The sequence below is a fragment of the Gorilla gorilla genome, chromosome 9 (genome assembly GCF_029281585.2).
Source record: "Gorilla gorilla gorilla isolate KB3781 chromosome 9, NHGRI_mGorGor1-v2.1_pri, whole genome shotgun sequence".
Taxonomy (NCBI): domain Eukaryota; kingdom Metazoa; phylum Chordata; class Mammalia; order Primates; family Hominidae; genus Gorilla; species Gorilla gorilla.
In genome coordinates, this window is record NC_073233.2 from 90,766,006 (window position 1) to 90,786,128 (window position 20,123).

Consider the following 20,123-nt stretch of genomic DNA (forward strand, 5'->3'; position numbering starts at 1 on the left):
CTTTCTTCCACTTGATTGAATCAGCTGCTGAAGCTTGTGCATGCATCACGTAGTTCTCCTGCCATGGTTTTCAGCTCCATCATGTCATTTAAGGTCTTCTCTATGCTGTTTATTCTAGTTAGCCATTCATCTAATCTTTTTTCCAGGTTGTTAGCTTCTTTGCGATGGGTTCGAACATCCTCCTTTAGCTCGGAGAAGTTTGTTATTGCCAATCATCTGAAGCCTTCTTCTCTCAACTCGTCAAAGTCATTCTCCATCCAACTTTGTTCTGTTGCTGGTGAGGAGCTGCATTCCTTTGGAGGAGAAGAGGCACTCTGATTTTTAGAATTTTCAGCTTTTCTGCTCTGGTTTCTCCCCATCTTTGTGGTTTTATCTACCTTTGGTCTTTGATGATGGTGACGTACAGATGGGGTTTTGGTGTGGATGTCCTTTCTGTTTGTTAGTTTTCCTTCTAACAGTCGGGATCCTCAGCTGCAGGTCTGTTGGAGTTTGCTGGAGGTCCCTTCCAGACCCTGTTTGCCTGGTATCACCAGCGGAGGCTGCAAAACAGCAAATATTGCAGAATGGCAAACGTTGCTGCCTGATCCTTCCTCTGGAAGCTTTGTCTCAGAGGGGCACCCAGTTGTATGAGATGTCAGTCGACCCTTACTGGGAAGTGTCTCCCAGTTAGGCTACTCAGGGGTCAGGGACCCACTTAAGGAGGCAGTCTGTCCATTCTCAGATCTCAAACTCCATGCTGGGAGAACCACTACTCCCTTCAAAGCTGTCAGACAGGGAACATTTAAGTCTGCAGAAGTTTCTGCTGCCTTTTGTTCAGCTATGCCCTGCCCCCAGAGGTGGAGTCTACAGAGGCAGGCAGGCCTCCTTGAGCTGCAGTGGGCTCCACCCAGTTCGAGCTTCCCAGCCACTTTGTTTACCTACACAAGCCTCAGCAATGGCGGACGCCCCTCCCCCAGCCTCTTTGCCACCTTGCAGTTGGATCTCAGACTGCTGTGCTAGCAGTGAGCGAGGCAGTGTGGGTGTGGGACCCTCTGAGCCAGGCACAGGATATAATCTCCTGGTGTGCCATTTGCTAAGACCATTGGAAAAGCACAGTATTAGGGTGGGAGTGTCCCGATTTTCCAGGTACCGTCTGTCATGGCTTTCCTTGGCTAGGAAAGGGAATTCCCTGATCCCTTGCACTTCCCAGGTGAGGCAATGGCCCGCCCTGCTCCATGGGCTGCACCCACTGTCTGACAAGCTCCAGTGAGATGAACCTCAGTTGGAAATGCAGAAATCACCCATCTTCTGCATCATTCATGCTGGAAGCTGTAGACTGGAGCTGTTCCTATTCGGCCATCTTGGAACCTCCTCACTTTGCTCATTTTAGTGTTTAGAAACACAGTCCAAATCAGAAAAGCTCAACAAGCCCTGCTATTATGCAAGAGCAAAAATATTGAGAAGGAAAACAAAATGGTGAATAAATAAAAGCCTAAGGAAAACTAGAGAGGAGGAAATGTGTGTTTTTCCCATCTGCCCTTATGGAGGCAAAAAAAAAAAACAAAAAAAACAAAAAAAACCCTCTGCAAGGAATGACTTAACTTTCAAGGGAAAACCTATAAACTGCTAAGCCACTGCCAAGTGCCTTCTCCCACAAACAGAATCATCTTCCTACAATTGGAAGTCATTTTCACCGCGCAATTTTCCCTCCTCTAGACTTGCATGCTTTATGCCTCTCTTGAAACACTTTATACCATACTAAATGCTTTTGCTTCGAGGTCTTACCTTTCCATTATGAGAGAAACATTCTTCTTTTTAAGGCCTTTGTGGTCTAGATCAGGGTTTTATAAAATGGAGGTTGTGATCCATTTGTAGGTTAGGAATTCATTTAGTGGGTCATAGTATTTTTCTTTAACAAAATTTCATGCTATTCAGCAACCAAGTTACAGAATTTGAAATTATTTCTATTAAGAAATCTTAAAAATCTAAGTGACCTGAACCATTATGCCCCAGTGAGTGTATTAATTCTCACTTAATGGCCGTGTGTGCTCTCTACTTGAGGGACAACCACCCGTTCAATGTCATCTGAAGATGTAATTACAGTTCAGGCAGCCTCACAAAGTAGAGCACAGGTAACATCCAAATGCTACAGACAGTAAGGACTAGGGCACCTGGGGGTAGGACAGCCCCTGCTGGGCTAAGTCAGCGGGGAAGGTTTCTCTGAAGATGTGGGGTTTAAGCAGGGCCCTATAAAGCCTGGATTGGGCAAGAGGAGAGGAGAAAAAAAACATGGTGCCAGCTGGCCTGGGCTGAAGCTAAAAGAACAGAGGGACTGAAGGGGGTATTATAATAAGTTAGCCTGGAATTATATGGTACAAACTGTTAACCCTGGGAAAGCAAAGAAGGGGCAGAAACGAGGATGGAATCTTGTTAAGGTCTTGGTGATTGACTGGATTTTGGTTTGGATGTGAAGGTGAGAGAATCAGAAAATTCCAAAGTTTTCTATCCCATGTGAACAGGAGAGTGCAACTGACCCTTGAACAACAGGGTGATTAGGGGCACTGACCCACCCTCCGCAACCCACAAACGGTCAAAAATCTGCCTATAACCTTTGACTCCCAAAAACTTAATAGAACATACTATTGACCAGAAGCCTTACTGATAACATAGAGTCAATTAACACATATTTTATATATGTATTATATTCTGTACTCCTACAATAAAATAAGCTAGGTAAAAATGTTATTAAGTAAATCTTAAGGAAGAGAAAATATATTTATTATTCATTAAGTGAAAGTGGATCATCACAAAGGTCTCTATCCTCATCTTCACTTTGAGAAGGCTGAACAGGAGGAGGAGAAAGAGGAGGGGTTGGTCTTGCTGTCTCAGGGGTGGCAGAGGCAGAAGAAGTGGAGGAGGTGAAAGGGGAGACAGAAGAGATGTATTGAAAAAAAATGTTTATAAGTGGACACGTGCAGTTCAAACCCATGTTGTTCCAGGGTCAACTGCAGTACTATTAACAGTAATGTGAAAAATTCAGAGAAGTTTTTAAAAGAAGTGTTATGTAATAACATTAACATTTGCTGTAGAAGTTAAACCTGTTTTGGACACCTGAGTTGCACTGAGATATCCATATTAGGGACACTAAGCAGTACAGACAGAATCCCATTCTGTAGGCACTCACTACCTGGGAGGACCAAAGCTGATATTGAGCCAGTTCTTAAAATACTGAAATATTTCCATATGAGTTGGAGAAAAACTACCTGTGTAACACACACACACACACACACACACACACACACACACACACACACAGCCCTACTGCCACAGACCCTTTTTTAGATCTCCAGACCTAAAGAACCATGATACTTCAAAAGGCCTCAACTCCATGACTAGCTTCTGTTCCCACTTGCCAGTGTCTATGCCATATTGGTAGTACAATACTGGCAGACTGTTGACAAAACCAAGCACTAATGGTAGAAGAATAACTTCAGCTTGAGCCAGTTATTTGTCTGAAGAGCTGATGAAGGCATACACTGAGATACACTGATGGGTGGAGTCCTAGAACTCAGGCTGCTCACAGTCCAATAGGATACCAACATATAAATAAATAAAGCAATGTGATCCAGAGTAGCAGCATCGAATTAGCTATAAGTGCAATAAGAGGCACAAAGAGGATAGTAGTCAGTTACCCAGCCCACGGGAGGGAGGCAAAGCAGTTCCTAACAAGAGGTGATACAAGACCTGAGCAGTGAAAGATGAACAGGAGTTTGCTAGGGAGAGAAAGGAGGAAGACAAACCATTCCAAGCTGACAGACAGCAGCACTATGTAAGCCACAACCCAATATACTGTGTACAAAATAATGAAATGACAAATATGTAATGTCTGGCACACAGTGTCAATAATAAATAACAATAAATAATAAATATTAGAGTTTTTCTGGCAGATTTATTTCTCTGATTATGTTTTTAAAGGTTGATCCTAAAATATATTTGCATTGTCTAAGCCTACACTAGCTAAGCAAGGGATGGGCATTCAAGATCTCCTGGGAGGCAGGGGTCAGTCAGTTTGGAATTTAAAAATAAAGCACGTAAAAATAAATTCACAACATCAATTAGTGTTGACTGCACTTGTTAGATGTGTGTAAGCAAAGATGAGACTTGGTGCTGCTGCAGGCCTCTCAGATGCACAGATGAGTGTGACCCAAGGTTGCTTAATGAAATCACAGAAGGGTGGTTCGTAAGTGTAAATTCCCATCTCTTTTAAAGGGTTGTTGTTTTTTTAGAAATTAGACTACATAAAAAGGCAAACCATAGCCTGTTTTAGTCTGCACTGGTCACTGTCATCTAGAGCCAATTGTTCAAGAGGAAGGAACCACTCAACGCCAAAGAGAAGGGAGTCATCACCGCTGCTTTCCAAAATTGTTGTATGAGCTGCTCCCTCAAAGGAAGAGGCCATCAGTGCTCAGGAAGAGGCAGAGATTTCCGACAGTTTTAAAGGACAGTGTCTGCAGCGTGACCCACAGTTCAAGCTGCATAAAAATATAAATTCACTGACAAATCATAACAAGTACTTCCTTACTTTCCTATCTGCTGAATCACGGCCATTGTTCGGGTTGTAGTTCCTGGTTTAAATTAGATTATTCAATCACAATGATGCTGGCCAAACATGCTGGTCATATGCCATCAGGAAAACTTATCAAAAATATCATTTGTGCTGGGCACAGTGGCTCAGGCCTGTAATCCCAGAACTTTGGGAGGCTGAGTAGGAGGATCACTTGAGCCCAGGAATTCGAGACCAACCTGGGCAACCTGTAGAAACCCCATCTCTACAAAAAAATACAAAAATTAGCCAGGCATAATGGTCATACCTGTAGTCAAGCTACTCAGGAAGCTGAGATGGGAGAATTGATTGGGCCCGGGATGTCGAGGCTGCAGTGAGCCATGATCACACCACTGCACTCCCACCTGGGAGTGAGACCCTGTCTCAACAACTACAAAAAATCCAGTTGTGTCAAGTCTTAAACTATAAACACACATACTTTTGCACTAATAAAATTTAATCTGTACCAAGGCACCTTTTAAAACCCTTTTTTCCCTCCTTCTGAAGACCACAAATGTTCTGATGTAGTGGAAAAAGAAGGGAATTTGCAGACAGACCTGACTTTCAGTGCCATCTTGGCCATTTATTAGCTACTTAACCAAGTTCATGGCTTTCAGCTTGTTTTCTCAAATGCAGAATGAAAAAAATAACACCTACCAGAGGAGTCTTGTAATGATTTAGTTGGATAATACATATGTGCAACTGCCCAGCAGCAAGGGCCTGCAGGAAGTAAGGGCTTGATTTATTACTAATATATTTTGCAAGGTATTACTAGCACACACCTCCCAGCTCAAACAATATATGTCATCAGTGCTCAATATTGTCTTGTGAAAGAAAAAATATGATATAAAACTTTAGCAATTTGTTCTGAGTGGTCACTTAAGAAACCATGACTTGCAAAGTAAAATTACTTTTTTAATGGCAGCTATCTTGGAACAGATAACAGAAACAGGGTAGTGTCTTGGTGACAGTAAGAACCTCTTATACACCAAATATGATGTGGCCTGGTATATGACATGTTTTTCTTTTTCCTTTCTGTTCAGTTATAGTCACCAATGCTGTGACATGTGTAATATATATTTAATACACATTCCTCATTGTATAAATAACTGAGCTATGAGGAATGGTACATATTGCAGAAATATAACATGAGTGCTTTGGATATTTTATTTTTTAAATAACCTGTGACATCACTTTCATTGTTCCATATGCTGAAGATTATAAACCCACATCTCAAGGGACTATTTATTTCCCCTTAGATGGCAGAATAATACAACTACAATCATGGTCCAAACAGCCAGGCTTCTCATTAATGTGGTTAAGGAGACTAGCTTAAATTTTCAGTCTAATATCCTTTTAAATTATACACTTTATTAAATAGAAGAATGTATTTTTATTCTAAACAACATGTTAAAAATAAGACCAGTCTCCAGGCTTTTAAAGAAAACAAAATACTTAGGTACAGTTAATCAGATTTGACTCCCTAGTCTAAGAGCTGGTAGACTTTCAAAAGCAGAATGCAAGAGAGGGACATGCAAGGACCTTCCACTCTTCCAAGAGTGAAAGATGAATACATGGCAGTGACCAGTCCATGCAGCATGGATTAGAGACTTTTACACAAACTCTATAACTCATTCCAAGCCAAATTTTATACTCAAGCTGTTGGGAAAGCTTAAAATGGATAATTTGCTCATGGACTGAGCACCAAGCTTCAGGAGAGAAAGTTCTATAGTAGTGACTTCACTCCTGCCTCACCAAAGATGTATCTTCCTTTATTCCCTTGGATAGGACCTTTTTGTGATAGTCAATGGAGGTCTCTTAACATCCTTCACTCAATGAATATATAGAGCTATCCAAAATAACTCATAGAGTTATTTTAGAAGTTTTCATAGTCCCCTTCTGATGCCAACATAGTTCCCATTAATTTAAAGCTCTTCTTTCTGTAACACAAAGTCAAAGTCAGAAGAAAGTTCTGTATAATTGAAATCTCCATTATATTTTTGCTGTCCAAAATTACCCAACCTGGTGTTAGGAGAATTAAAATTCTGCTTATTCTTCAACTTTATTACTGTCTAATATGGGTTAATATCTCTAAATCAGCCATGAACTTCCTGAATTTTTTTAATTCTTAAACTTTTTGACAGGGTCTCATTCTGTCGCCCATGCTGGAGTACAGTGGTGCAATCATAGCTCTCTGCAGCCTTGACCTCCTAGGCTCAAGTGATCCTCCTGCCTCAGCCTCCCAAGTAGCTGAGACCACAGGTGCACACCACCATGCCTGGCTAATTTTTGTATTTTTTTAAAGACAGGGTCTTGCTTTCCTGCTCATGCTAGTCTCAAACTCCTGGTCTCAAGTGATCCTCCTACCTCAGCCTCTCAAAGTGCTGGAATTACAGGTGTGAACCAACATGCTTGGTTGAACTACATGAATTAAATATAAGCCATGAGTTGTAAAACCTTCTGTCTATTTCTGAAATATGAGGCAACATGGTACAAGGGCTGTGATGTTGACAGAGCCAGGTTTAAATCCTGGCTCTATCACTTATCAGCTGTGCAATCATGCATAAATCACTTCAGCCTCTGAGCCCTTTTTCCTCTATAAAATTGTAGTAACTCCCTACAGGGTAAAAGATAAATATGCATTTATTCAGTGCCATCACAAGATGAATACAAAACAACCATACTCTGATCAACTGTGTTCTGTCCCACACCATCTCAACACCAAGCTATGCTCTTAAAGTCAATGAAAGCTACAGAGAAGGAATATCCACACCGTGTGTATGTAAATGGACATAATGACAATACTGACCTCACAGTGTTGGAAGCCCACCTCCAAGGTCATCATCTTTGACCCTCCCATCTCAGTCTTACTGACCTCTTTTCAGTTCCTCCAACACAGCCTGGTCTTTCCTACCTTAGGATCTTGTACATGATATACCTTCCACCTTGACAGAAATCTTTATCATCTCCCTTCTTCTAGTTCACTCCTAATCATCTTTCTGGTCTCTCCTTTAACATCATTGCCATCTATAGGATTCCCTAATACTCCAGACTTAGGACCCCATTATAGACATCTCATACTTCCTTAAAGCATACATCACACCTATAATTACTTGTGACTATCTTCTTTCTCACTAAACTGTAAGCTGCATGAGGCCTATGTTTGCTCTCCATTTATCCCTAGCTATTAACTCGGAGTATGGCACAAAGGAAGAGTTCAACAAATATTTTTAAATGAATGTATGACTGTGCTGTTTTACTGTGTAACTGTTAGATATTATATCAACTATCATAGAGTGATACTTCATTGTTATCTGTTGGGGCTCAGAAAACAATACCCCAAAGTATTGATACTATGTCAACTATCATAGAGTGATACTTACTGTTATCAAAGTATTGTTCCTTGGGAGTACTTTGAACTGAAGAACACTGGAAGAGTCTCAGAAGCAAAGTCTCTTTCCCTCTTCTGCCTTTCTCTCTCCTGCTCCTCTTTCTCCCCCAAGGCAGGTCATAGAAACTAGGGCCCTTCTTCCCGAAAGCCAGCCATGAAGCCTAAAAATATTAAATCTAACCTTCCCCTTCCTTTCTGTATAGGAGCTGGCTACAAAGAAATTATCTGACCTACCTTGTCCCATAGTTGATCTTAAGACCTTCATTCCAAAAGGGGTCTGACACTACATCCAGGAGGAAAGAATGCCACACAGAGACCAAGAAGAATCAGAACAGATAGACCTTGCTGAGTTTCCCCATTCAGACTATTACCACTAGGATCTTTCCCTTTTTGTTCCATCACTTTTCTACAGGACTGTCCATTCTTCATCAAACGTAAGCCTAAAAATGAAGAGTTTCCCCTGAGTTTTTTGGGTCTTCATTTCTGAAGACTCCCATATCACATAAAACTGTGCTTAAATACACTTGTTATGCTTTTCTCTTGTTAAACTGTATTTTACTATAGGAGCATTGACCATGACCCTTATGATGGGTGAGAAAAAGTATCGCACCTTTCTGCCCATACATACCGTATAACCAAATTGCAGGGCTGCTCAGAGAAAGCTTCTAAGGAAATCTGCCTTTAACAAATCTGTTTTCTCCTAACCCATGTGGTCAATCTGCACCATATGAGCAGCAGGAAAGACAGCATCGTGGGCTTGACAGAGACACAGCTGCTGCTTCTCTCCAGCCGCAGCACCACAGGGCAACCTGAACTAACATGTATGCCATAGAAAGTAAGGATTTACAAATATACACAGTTAACTGGCTTCCACTTGCAAATGAAAAACCGAAATCATAAAAAGCTTACTTTAACACTCTAATAATAAATACAGGTGGTACACAATTACCACAGAAGTAGCCTGTAAGGAGACATTCCTCTTGTTGTGTTCATTCTCCATCCCAGCCCTCGCCCATACACAAAACAAAGAAAAAACAAGAAATGCAGCATTCCCTCCCTTAATCCTTTCTCTGTAGATATGTTGGGAGAAGGAAAAGCACAAACTTCTAGCCACAGCTTCCAGACCCCAAAATAAGAAAATTAAAACAGGTAGGTCTGTCTTTATCTGACATTCTATCGTGCTCTCCAAAGGATGTGAGACAGCTAGGATCCAAGTTTCCTTAACCTTCCCGTCCTCCATATACACACACCTTCCTTACCTCAGTGTGTAGAAAAATGGGAGAGAAGGAGGGGAAAAGATAGAGATTCATCAGATTTGTGAAAACAATACTCTAGGAAAAACAATGTCACATGTGCTATGGAGGAGTATGGATGTTTACAAGACAGGATTCCTGCTTTAAATGTAGAATAAGAGAGGAGTATAAAAGATTATATATAACACAAGGCTAGAATAAGACATGTGCCATAAAAGTACAAAAAAAGATTTGACCAATCACACACTGTCCAGGAGATTTAAAAATGGGCTGGGTGCAGTGGCTCCCACCTGTAATCCCAACACTTTGTGAGGTACTGGTGGAAAGATCACTTGAGGCCAGAAGTTCAAGACCAGCCTGGTCAACATAGCAAGACCCCATTTCTTTTTTAAAAAAAAAATAGCCAGGCATGGTGGCACATGCCTTTAGTCTCAGCTACTCAAGAGCCTGAGGCAGGAGGTTCACCTGAGCCCAGGAGTTTGAGGCCAAGTCTGCAGTGAGCTATGATCACAGCACTGCACTCCAGCCTGGGTGACAGAGCAAGACTCTGTCTCAAAAAAAACCAACAAAATAAAAAAGAGGAAGAAGAAGAACGAGAAGGAGGAGGGATGGAGGAAGGAGGGGGAGGAAGAGAAAGAAAGAAGAGGAAGAGGAAGCGAGAAGAAGGAGAAGGATGACAGCTCCTGGAGGAGGCAGAGGCAGAAGCAGCAGAGGAAGCTGCAGAAGCAGCAGCAGAAGACGCAGCAGCAGGAGCAGCAGAAGCAGAAGAAAAAAACAGCTCCTGGAGGAGGCAGTGTTAGAGGTAGGGGTTAAAAAATGCAATGGGATTGATAAAAGAGGTAAGGCCCATGGGAGAGAGAGATTCCAGGCAAAGGGAACAATGTGGATTAACGCATAGACAGGAAAGGAATGGGCATATGTGGTGAATAGATAAGCAAAATGGAAAGGCAGTTAGGGCCATAGATTGAAAGGCCTTAAATGCTACAGGATTTTGTTCTTAATAAAGCAAACAATAAAGAGTTGCAGTTTCTGAAAAGAACAGTGATTCAACTGGAGGAGTGGTGATTTATGTGACAACCCATGGGAGCTGTACCGGAGGGGGAAACTGCAGGAAGCTAGGAAGACCAACTGGTTTACTCTTCTAGTAGTCAGGGGAGGCGGTAATAGGGGCTGCAAAAAGGGGCTGTAATCACTCCCTTGCATGCAATTCTCACTACCCAGGCCTCTCTCACCTTTTTGTTCTCACTTGGCAAAAGTGCAATTCACCAACTCCACAGCCATACCCAAGAAACTGAATGTACCTAGAGAAACATACAGCCACATCAAATGGCCTTACTAACTTACATAACAGTTACATCAAATGGCCTTACAAAGTTAGAAAAGCTGCCCTGCAATCAAACCATATGCCCCTAGTGCATTTACTTTCCTTCTCTGCTAGAGGAGCATTTCTGTTCTCTCCCTTTCTCACTCTCGGCTGATGACCTTCCATCTTATTTTGCTGGGAAAAGAGAAGCGTTCTGAAAAACAGCACACAAGCTCTCACTACCATACCACCTTCTTACCTTCATCTGTGCCTATATGATGTGCCTAACCCAGTTTGACTATGGTCAAACTGTTCATGCTCTTGTTTTTTCATTAGATCCCATTTCCTCTTGCCTAAGATATCCCACTACCAATTCTATTTCTTTCTTGTTCCGTCACTTTCTCACTCTCTCGGCTCATTTCCCTTATCATACATTCGATTATTTCTCCCATCTTAAAAATGGGAACCCTCTTCCCCTCCATCTACCACACCATATTTCTGCTCCCCTTCACAGCAAAATTCCCCAAAAGATTACCACTCGTGGTCTCAGTTCAGCTTCTCCCACTCTCTTGCATCCACTCCAATGAGGCTTTCGCCTCCACTCACCCTCTGAGGAAATTGCTGTCAAGGTCACCATAACCTCCACATTGCTAAATCAAGTGGCCAATTCCCAGTCATTTATTTAGGCACTACTGGTTACCTTCTTATGGAAATGCTTTTTTCATTAAGTAATCAGGGTATCATACCCTCCTGGTTTTCCTCCTCCAACTGTTCCTTCTCAGTCTCCTTAACTGGTTCCCCATTTCCCTGACTTCTAAATATGCAGTGTTGAGAATATCATCTTTAAAAGAAAAGATCATCTTCACTAACTCCTTTGTTGCTCTCTTCCAATCTCATGGTTTTACATACCATCTGTATACTAACAGCTTCAAATTTGTGTTACTTGCCCCACCTTTCTTCTAAATTCGTGACACAATACCATTTCTGAAACCAAGTTCCTCTTCTCCTTCCTTCCCCAAACCTACTCCTTCTGCAGCTTTCCCCTTCTTGGTAAATGACAACTCCTACCTTCTAACTGCTCAGGCCAAAAACCTTGGAGTCATCTTCAATTCTTTATCTCACAACCTACATCTAATTGATCAACTATACCTCTCAGCTACACCTTCAAAAATATCCAGAATCTGAGCACTTCTCAGCCTCCACCACTACCACACTAATCCAAGCCACCATCGTCTCTAATCTGAAATTTTGCAACAACCTGGTCTTTCTGTTTTCCCCCTTTCCCCTACATAGTCTATTCTCAACACAATAGCCAAAGTGTTTCTTAAGATTTATTAATCAGAGTCATTCTTCTGCCCCTAAAGCTCCAAAGGCTTCTCATCTTATTCTGATTAACGGCCAAATTCCTTACAATGGCCCAGATGTCCCCGCATTATCTGGCTCCCTGAACCTCCTTTCTGTCCTCCTCTATTACTCTCTCCCTGGGGCATGTCCCTCCAGACATACCATCCTCCCTACAGTTCCTCCCACTTGAGCACACACCTACCTCAGGGTTTTTGCACTTGACCTTCCCTGCCTAGACATTCCCTGTGCCTAGAATGTTTTTCCCCATGCCTAGAATGCTCTTTCCCCAGTGCCTCGAATATAGTAGGCACCTAATAAAAAATTAGGTAAATGAATTTAGACAGACATTGAACATTCATTTTCTATTTTGCTTTTTTCATTTATTATTAATGCATAAACATTTTATCACATTGTCAGAATACTTTAAGACCATAATTTTTCGGTCTTAACAATATTCCATTTTATAGACATACCACAAGTTATTTACAATTTGGGACTGAAAAACCAGGATATTTACAAATGGGATATTTTGGATGTTTCTTCCTTTGATATTTCTGAACTTCACTTCACTTTTAGAAGTGAATCTACTAGTGAGAATATGTACCTCACAGGATTGTTGTAAAAGCTGAATATGAACTAATAAGTGGACACAGAGACATCGGTTTTGTTACTACTGCTTAGATTACACAGACATCATGATGTCAATGAAAGATCATAGATCTTGAAAGAAACAGATAAAAACATGACTCACAATATTGTCCTTTAATAGCTTAAGACACTTAACCTCTATGAGCTTCAATTAAACCATCTATTTCAAAAAGCGATTATATTAATAATAATTAAAAAGAGATGTAAAAGAGTTTAGCATAATATTGAGCTCAGAGTAGATAATCAATAAATGTTCATTCATTCACTTCTCATAAACAATACCTAGGGTTTTTAAAATTGTGAACCAGAAAGAAAAAAATATTTTTATAAATTATCCCATTACATACATATTGTTAAATAGATAATAAAAATTTTCAATACAGAATTATTCTTTTTAATTAACAATTACTCAACACTTACCAAAGCACACTTAAGATTACAAAAATCTATATATCAATTTTGTTTCTTTTATTATAATAAAGCTAGGCAAAACAATTATTTTTAATTACTGAATGATGGTATCAATAAATAAGTTCCTTTTTATCATGTGCTTTAATGTACATACACAACAGGTCAGTAAACTATTATAATGATGACAAGTTAAGCAAGAAAACATTTTAAAAATTCGCCTCACTTCAGGGCTATTTCTTGAAGTAATCTGTGTGTTGGAGTCAGATGAATGCCAAGACATTACAAAATTTTCAGTGTTTTCCATGTTGTTTGGATATCAGTTTGAGTATATGCAATTGGAATGGTCATCAAGTACAATTTGAACTCCTTCAGGATATAGTCATCTATGCCTGGCCAGGACCTAGCCCAGTGCCTGACATATAAAAGACACCGGATCAGCACTGAGTAGGTAGGTAGGTGGGTGGGTAAGTGACTGATTGAGTATGGTAGTCATTAGTGCTGTCTCTCTGTCTAGGCACTACAAAGCCAATACTTTCTGTCTCCCTACCCTGTGATTGGGTACAGTCATTTAACCAGTTCTAGCCAAGGAATTGTGAGAAGAAGTGACGTAAGTAATTTCCATTTTGGAGCATTCATATGAGATCTTCCATGTTCTTTTTCCACTGCTAAGTGTTCATGAAAGCATATGCTAAAAAGGAAACCCCGATCAGCCACTTAGTCTCTTGAGTGAAAGCAGGAGCACAGCCCCCTGCTCATTCAATTGGAAGTTTATGACAGTAAGGGTCATACATTTTGTTAGGTTAAGTGACCGAAATTCATAAATTTTACTATAGCAGCAAAACCTAACTTATCCTGGATAATACAAGCAAGGTAATGGCATTCATTTCAGCACTAGAAATTCATCAGAGTTTAATTTCAGAAAAACAAAATTGTACAGATAAGTAGTATAGCTCAGTATAATAATTTAACCTCTCTATATGATAGTTCTCTTGCTCGCCGAGTTTGATGGCTCCTGCCTGTAATCCTAGCACTTTGGGAGACCAAGGTAAGAGGACTGCTTGAGGACAAGAGTTCAAGACCAGCCTGGGCAACATAACGAGATCCCATCTCTACAAAAAGATTAAAAAAATTAGCCAGGCATTGTGGTGTACACCTGTAGTCCCAGCTACCCAGGATGCTGAGGTGGGAGGATCACTTGAGCCCAGAGGTTCAAGGCTGTAGTGAGCTATGATCACATGGCTGCACTCCAGCCTGAGTGACAGAGCAAGATCCTGTCTAAAAACAAACAAACAAAAAGGATAGTTCTCTTGCCTACAAAATGGAATAATAGCATCTACCTCACAGAACAGTAATAGGGACTAAATAAGTGAATCTCTATTAAGTACTTAGGATAATATTTACGGTATTTGAAGCTTTCAATAAATGGTAGTAAATTACTATCATTAATAATGCATTAGACACATTACACTACATATGTAATTTTACTTTCATCTCTTACTCCTTACTCATTTTAATTTATGGTCAATTTTTTCAATTCATAATATCTTTATTAAGAAGTACCATATCCTGTCAGAACCATATAAAAAAATAAAAAGAAGTACCATCCAAGGCACTAGGAATGAAGACAAATAAGATCTACCATCAAGGTATTCTCCTTACCTATGATTCTCCTTTCTTCTCCAATAGACCCACAACCAAGCAAACTTTAAAATCATAAACACAATGTTTTATTATATTATAATATAAATCAACTATGCAATATTATAAATATTGTACCAATTGAAGAGGTGATTACTTTTTAATTTAAAAACGCCTTATATGTTATGGGTCTGTGTCTTATTCAAAGTCAAGATAGTAAAGTTGTTTAGGTCCAATTCACCAAAGGCAATTAATGTTATGGCAAAAAACAAAACTTGTACCCACATTCCCACTGTTCCTAATGCAGTGCCCTATAAACAGGAGGCACTCAGTGAACAGAATTATAGGTATATCAGAGATCAGCAGATCCAATCCATTTATCTTACAAATTAGTACAATGAGATCTAGAGGGTTAGGCAACTTGCCCAAAAGTATGATGTGAGTTAGTGGCAGGGCTGATCCTAGAACCCAAACTTTGAAAATGTTTTAAAAGTCTAAATTCTCTAAAGCAGAAAGTTCCTGCAATATGCTGACAGAGGAATATAAACAAGACAGTGAAAAACCTAAAGTTAATTTTTATTGAAATTAGATTTTAGCATTAGCTAGTAAGAAATTTAAAACTCAGCTATCAGAAAGACAGTGTTAGATTTACTATTGTTATCAAGAGAAGAAGGTACTTCCAAAAACCTAAAAGGGTAAATTCATTACCATATTTCCCCCCAACACTTTATCAACACTTAAAATAGCATAGAAAGAAAAATAGAAATAGTTTCATATGCTTCTTTTTATGTACAGAATCTTGTGTGAAAAGAATGATTTTAAGCAAGAAAAAAGGTTAATTCCTAGGCCACAAGTCTATTAAAGTATTGATTATTTTAATCCTATTGATTTTAAAAAAGTGAAGGGGTTAATTAAAGCCATGCACATTAGGAAACTGCAAGATAAAAATAATGTTTATCATTTATTGTTTACTAACTGTTATGCACTGTGCTAAATATGCACTTTATACATACCACCTCTTTTTACAACAAACTTATGGGATAGGTAATATAATTATCTCCATTTTGCTGATTATGAAAATAGGGGCTGCCTCTGAGTAACTTACTCAGGTAGTGGCAGAAACAGAACTTGTTCTCAAACCTGTTTGCCTCTAAATGGTATGCTTTAGGTTTTGCTATAGTTGTTTTTTATTTTTTGTAGAGACAGGGTCTCACTATGTTGCCCAACCTGGTCTCTAGCTCCTGCCCTCAAGTGATCCTCCTAGCCTCTCAAAATGCTAGGATTACAGGTGTGAGCCACCACACCCAGCACTAAAAGCTGTGCTTTTAACCACCCTCCTGTTCAAGCTCTATCAAGTTTCTGACCCTCTATAATTTAGATCAAGGTCAATCCATCATATCTAAGGGGAAGGCTACATGATCTCTAAGGCCCCTTCTAAAAATGATTCTGTGTCACCAAACACATAAATCAGTTCTGTATTCACACAATATTTCTGACAGGACACTCCAGGCCTAAGGGAAAGTCCATCAATAGATGAACAGATAAGAAGAGGAGAAAGGGGAAGAAAAATTTAAAGGAAGAAGAGAAAGATCTTTATCAACATGCCCTACAAGGTGCCTAACATAGCTAGACATAACATTTTACTAGACATCAGGGCCACTGTGACAAAGGTGGGAAAGGGGAACCTAGAACAGGAATTGAAAGTGGAACTATAAAGGATATACATAAATTTAAATAGCTTAGCCCACTGATGTGATCCCCTCACAGCAAATGAGGAAGGAGCTGCAGAAGTCAGTGACCATGAGCTCAATGCTGGGCCAACACACAGACTTGTAACAGAAACAATGATCAGCAGTTAAATAGGAATAGCTGGGTACTAAGTTTTCAGAAGAGGCATTACCACTATTGTCATGCATTTGGATGAGAGTGTATTTTCAGGACAGAGTTGTGAAGGAACTAGCACTTGTTCCATTAAGTTGTTTAAATTCCTACCATGTTTTATGCACCATCCATGTGGCTTTCATTTGTTACGACACTGAACTCTGACAACAACCTTGGTGGATGTGATGATTAATTTTATGTGCCAACTTTATAGGCCATGGTGCCCGGCTATTTAGTCAAATATCATTCTAGATGTTTTTGTGAAGGTATTTTTTGGATGAGATTAACATTTATATCAGCGGACTTTAAATCAGTGGACTTTACCCTCCATAATTTGGGTGGGCCTTATCTAATCAGTTTAAGGCCTTAATAGAACAAAGTTTGACTTCCCCTCACTTTGGGAGGCCAAGGCGGGTGGATCACTTGAGGTCAGGAATTCAAGACCAGCCTGGCCAACATGGTAAAACCCTGTCTGTATTTTAAAAACTGCAAAAATTAGCCAGGCGTGGTGGCGGACACCTGTAATCGTAGCTACTCAGGAGGCTAAGGCAGGGGAATCACTTGAACCCAGGAGGCAGACGTTGCAGTGAGCCAAGATCTCACCACTGCACCCCAGCCTGGGCAACAGAGCGAGACTCCAACTCAAAAAAAAAAAAAAAAAAAAGACTGACTTCCCCTAAGCAAGAAGAAATTCTGCCAGCAGAATGCCTGTGCATCCAAACTGCAACTCCTCCCTGGGTTTCCAGCCTCCAACCTACCCTGAAGATTTTGGACTTACTAAGCCTCCACAATTGCATGAGCCAATTCCTTAATAAAAATCTCTCTTGTAGAGAGAGAAACACACAGACACACACCCTAATACAATAGATATTGCTCCCAATTTTACCACTGAGAAAAATGATGACCTGACAGGACCCATTCTCCCTCTTCACTACATCACACACTAAAATGTGTGATTCGGGACTCACATTCTAGCCTGAGGAGCTCAGGTGGGAGGTACAAGGTAATAAGCATGCAACATTGTAACCACAAGCCACATATTCCAGAGAGCCCTTTATGACACTGATACCACACATACTACACATGTACCCAGAGCCTCGATGTGCCCAAGTGATGTACTATCCTCTCTCTGGTCTCCTAATTCAGTTATTTCAGGTAAAAGAAATCAAATAGTCCTACCTAACTCAATATTTGAAGACCTTGAAAAAGGAGGAAAAAATAATTAGTAAAGAATTAAAGTAAAAGATAAAAAGAAAAATAAAAAAATGATTTGTGACAATTAGATGGTAGCCTTTGCTTTGTTTAGGTTCTTTTTGAATAATCATGCATTCACTCTTTCAACAACTATTTATTTTGTGCTTTATACTTTTTTATAGGCTCTTCTAGGTATTGTAGAGTACTAACGAGCTGGAGGGACACATACAATATAGTAAATGTGCAGGATGAAAAAAGACCAACTAAATTTCCTTAAAGAAGTCAAAGATTCGCAGAAGAGGTGAGACATTTCTGCTGGAATAGAATTATGAGTTTAAATAGTGGAGAAGAGGGATGGTATTCCAGACAGAATTTCTGACACAGTAAAAGTCACTTGAGTCTGTTAGGTTGCTAAAATGGGAGCTGGGATGGGGAATTATGGCAGAATATAAAGTTGGAATGACCAGCTCGGGTTACATAGTAGGGAACAATGGATTCCCATGCCAAGGTGTTTGGCCTTTATCCTGCAATCAGAGTTATGAAGAATTTCTAAGCAGGGGAGGGATAAGACCATGGGCTAAGCCTTTTTAGAGACCACTCCATAAAACCACATCCTTTATATACATAGGACAGCTGGGTCCAGCTTGGTCACTGGGGCAGATATAACCACAGGTAAATCATTATAAAGTTTAATAAAAATTAAACCTTGAATAAAAAACTAAGCCTTACAGTTTTAATAATAAGTTTATTACTAGAAGGCATCAAAGTATTTCATGTGCTCTAACTTAAAAAATTAAAGTTGAGTTCACACATAGTCCTAACTAAAAATCAATGGTTCAGAAATTGGCAACTAGTATAATTATAATTATGCAATAAATACATATGTAAAAGTTTTCCTCAGAAAATGAAATAAAACTCAATTGGAATTGACAGAAGAAAAATTATTATTATGGTAATAAATACATATGTGGAATCTGTACCCTAAAATATAAATTAAATATAAGCCAGTGGACAAAATGTGGCTGAGTAAAGCTGGACTTTGCATATCATCAAAAATGGAAAAAGAAACAGTGTTGAATTATATTTCTAAGGAGTGTAGTGGCCAAGAAAAGAATCTACAGTAAAGGAACATAAATTAGGAACTAAGGTACTAACAACTCATTTGTTCCCTTCCACCCTTTCATTCTTTCACTCTCTTCTTTTCTGCTGATAGTTCTCTTTTTCATCAATCCCAATTGGATTTTAGAGATCTTCCATTCCAATAGTCCTCCCCTCCGTTTTACTTTAGCAGTTGAGTTCTGCAAATAGTTGTATATAAAATCCCAGCATATAAAACAGGTAAAAGCTGAAAGAGATCCAAGAGAGGGTACTAGAGCACCTAATTTGGCCTCCACTTCAGCCTTCATCCACTTTCCCTCTGAAACAGCTCCCCAAAGAGCCCTTAATTTTCCTCAGTAAAGTGTAAAACACATTGGTCCTTGTCCCAACCCTCCTAATTTACAAATGAGGGAATTATGCCCTAGAGAATTAATTTAAGGGAGTTGCCTGAGAAAAAAGATTATTTCCTAGTACCCCTGCTAAAATTAAAATGTTTTCTCTTCCTCATAAACTTGAACTCAAATGTCTGGGTTAAAAATTGTTTCTTGGCTGGGGACACAGTGGCACACGCCTGCAATCCCAGCCCTTTGGGAGGCCAAGACAGGGGCATCGCTTGAGCCCAGGAGTTCAAGACCAGCCTAGGCAAGATGACAAAATCCCATCTCTATTTTTAAAAATAAAAAAATTTTTAAATTATTTCTAAGTTATTCTGGAAGTCTATGACATCCCTCTACCACAAATTCCCATTCCAAATTCACATAAGGGCTGGGCTCAGTGGCTCACGCCTGTAATCCCAACACTTTGGGAGGCTGATGCAGAAGGATTATTGAGCCCACAAGTTCAAGACTAGCCTGGGCAACATAGTGAGCCTTGTCTCTACACAATTAACAACAACAAAATTTCACATAGGTCTATAACCACATATTATATGAGTGCCTACTTGAAGCCAGATACTCTGCTAAGAGTACGTTATCTGCTCTCATTCAACCATCACCACAAACCCCAAGAGATCAACGAACTAGGCTCACAGAAGTACTGTAACCTGCCCAAGGTCACAGAGCTAGCAGGGTGGAATCCAGTTCTATCTGACTCCTAAAGCCAAGCATCAGCCCCTTGCACTCTTTCTAATCCCAACCTTTTCCAAATCTTTTCCTACTTTTACACAGGCTTTCAGAAATGCTGAACTGTAAGGATTCCTTGTCATTTCACAGAGGGTGTACTTTTCCATCAAGACCTGTGGGGGAATGCCTCATGCTGCAGCCAAGCACAAAGGCATCAAGCCCAAAAACCTCTAATTTCACGTTACAGACCACAGAAAGGCTAATCCCCACCCCCACCACAAACTCCTACAACTCCTTTTACAAGCATAGGCTACATACA

The 20,123-nt window shown here is 39.9% G+C and overlaps 1 protein-coding gene across 8 annotated transcripts in view; it reads right to left on the reverse strand.

Moving 5' to 3' along the window:
• PRCP (prolylcarboxypeptidase) overlaps positions 1–20,123 on the reverse strand; it is a 147,637-nt gene that overhangs the window by 55,000 nt on the left and 72,514 nt on the right. The window contains exon 1 of one of the 8 annotated variants that reach the window (XM_063693431.1): positions 5,240–5,303. The exons of the other annotated variants lie outside the window; for them this stretch is intronic. The gene's annotated coding sequence lies outside the window, so the exon portion shown is untranslated. Of the gene's footprint in view, positions 1–5,239; positions 5,304–20,123 lie in introns of those variants that run through there. 8 annotated transcript variants of the gene reach the window in all.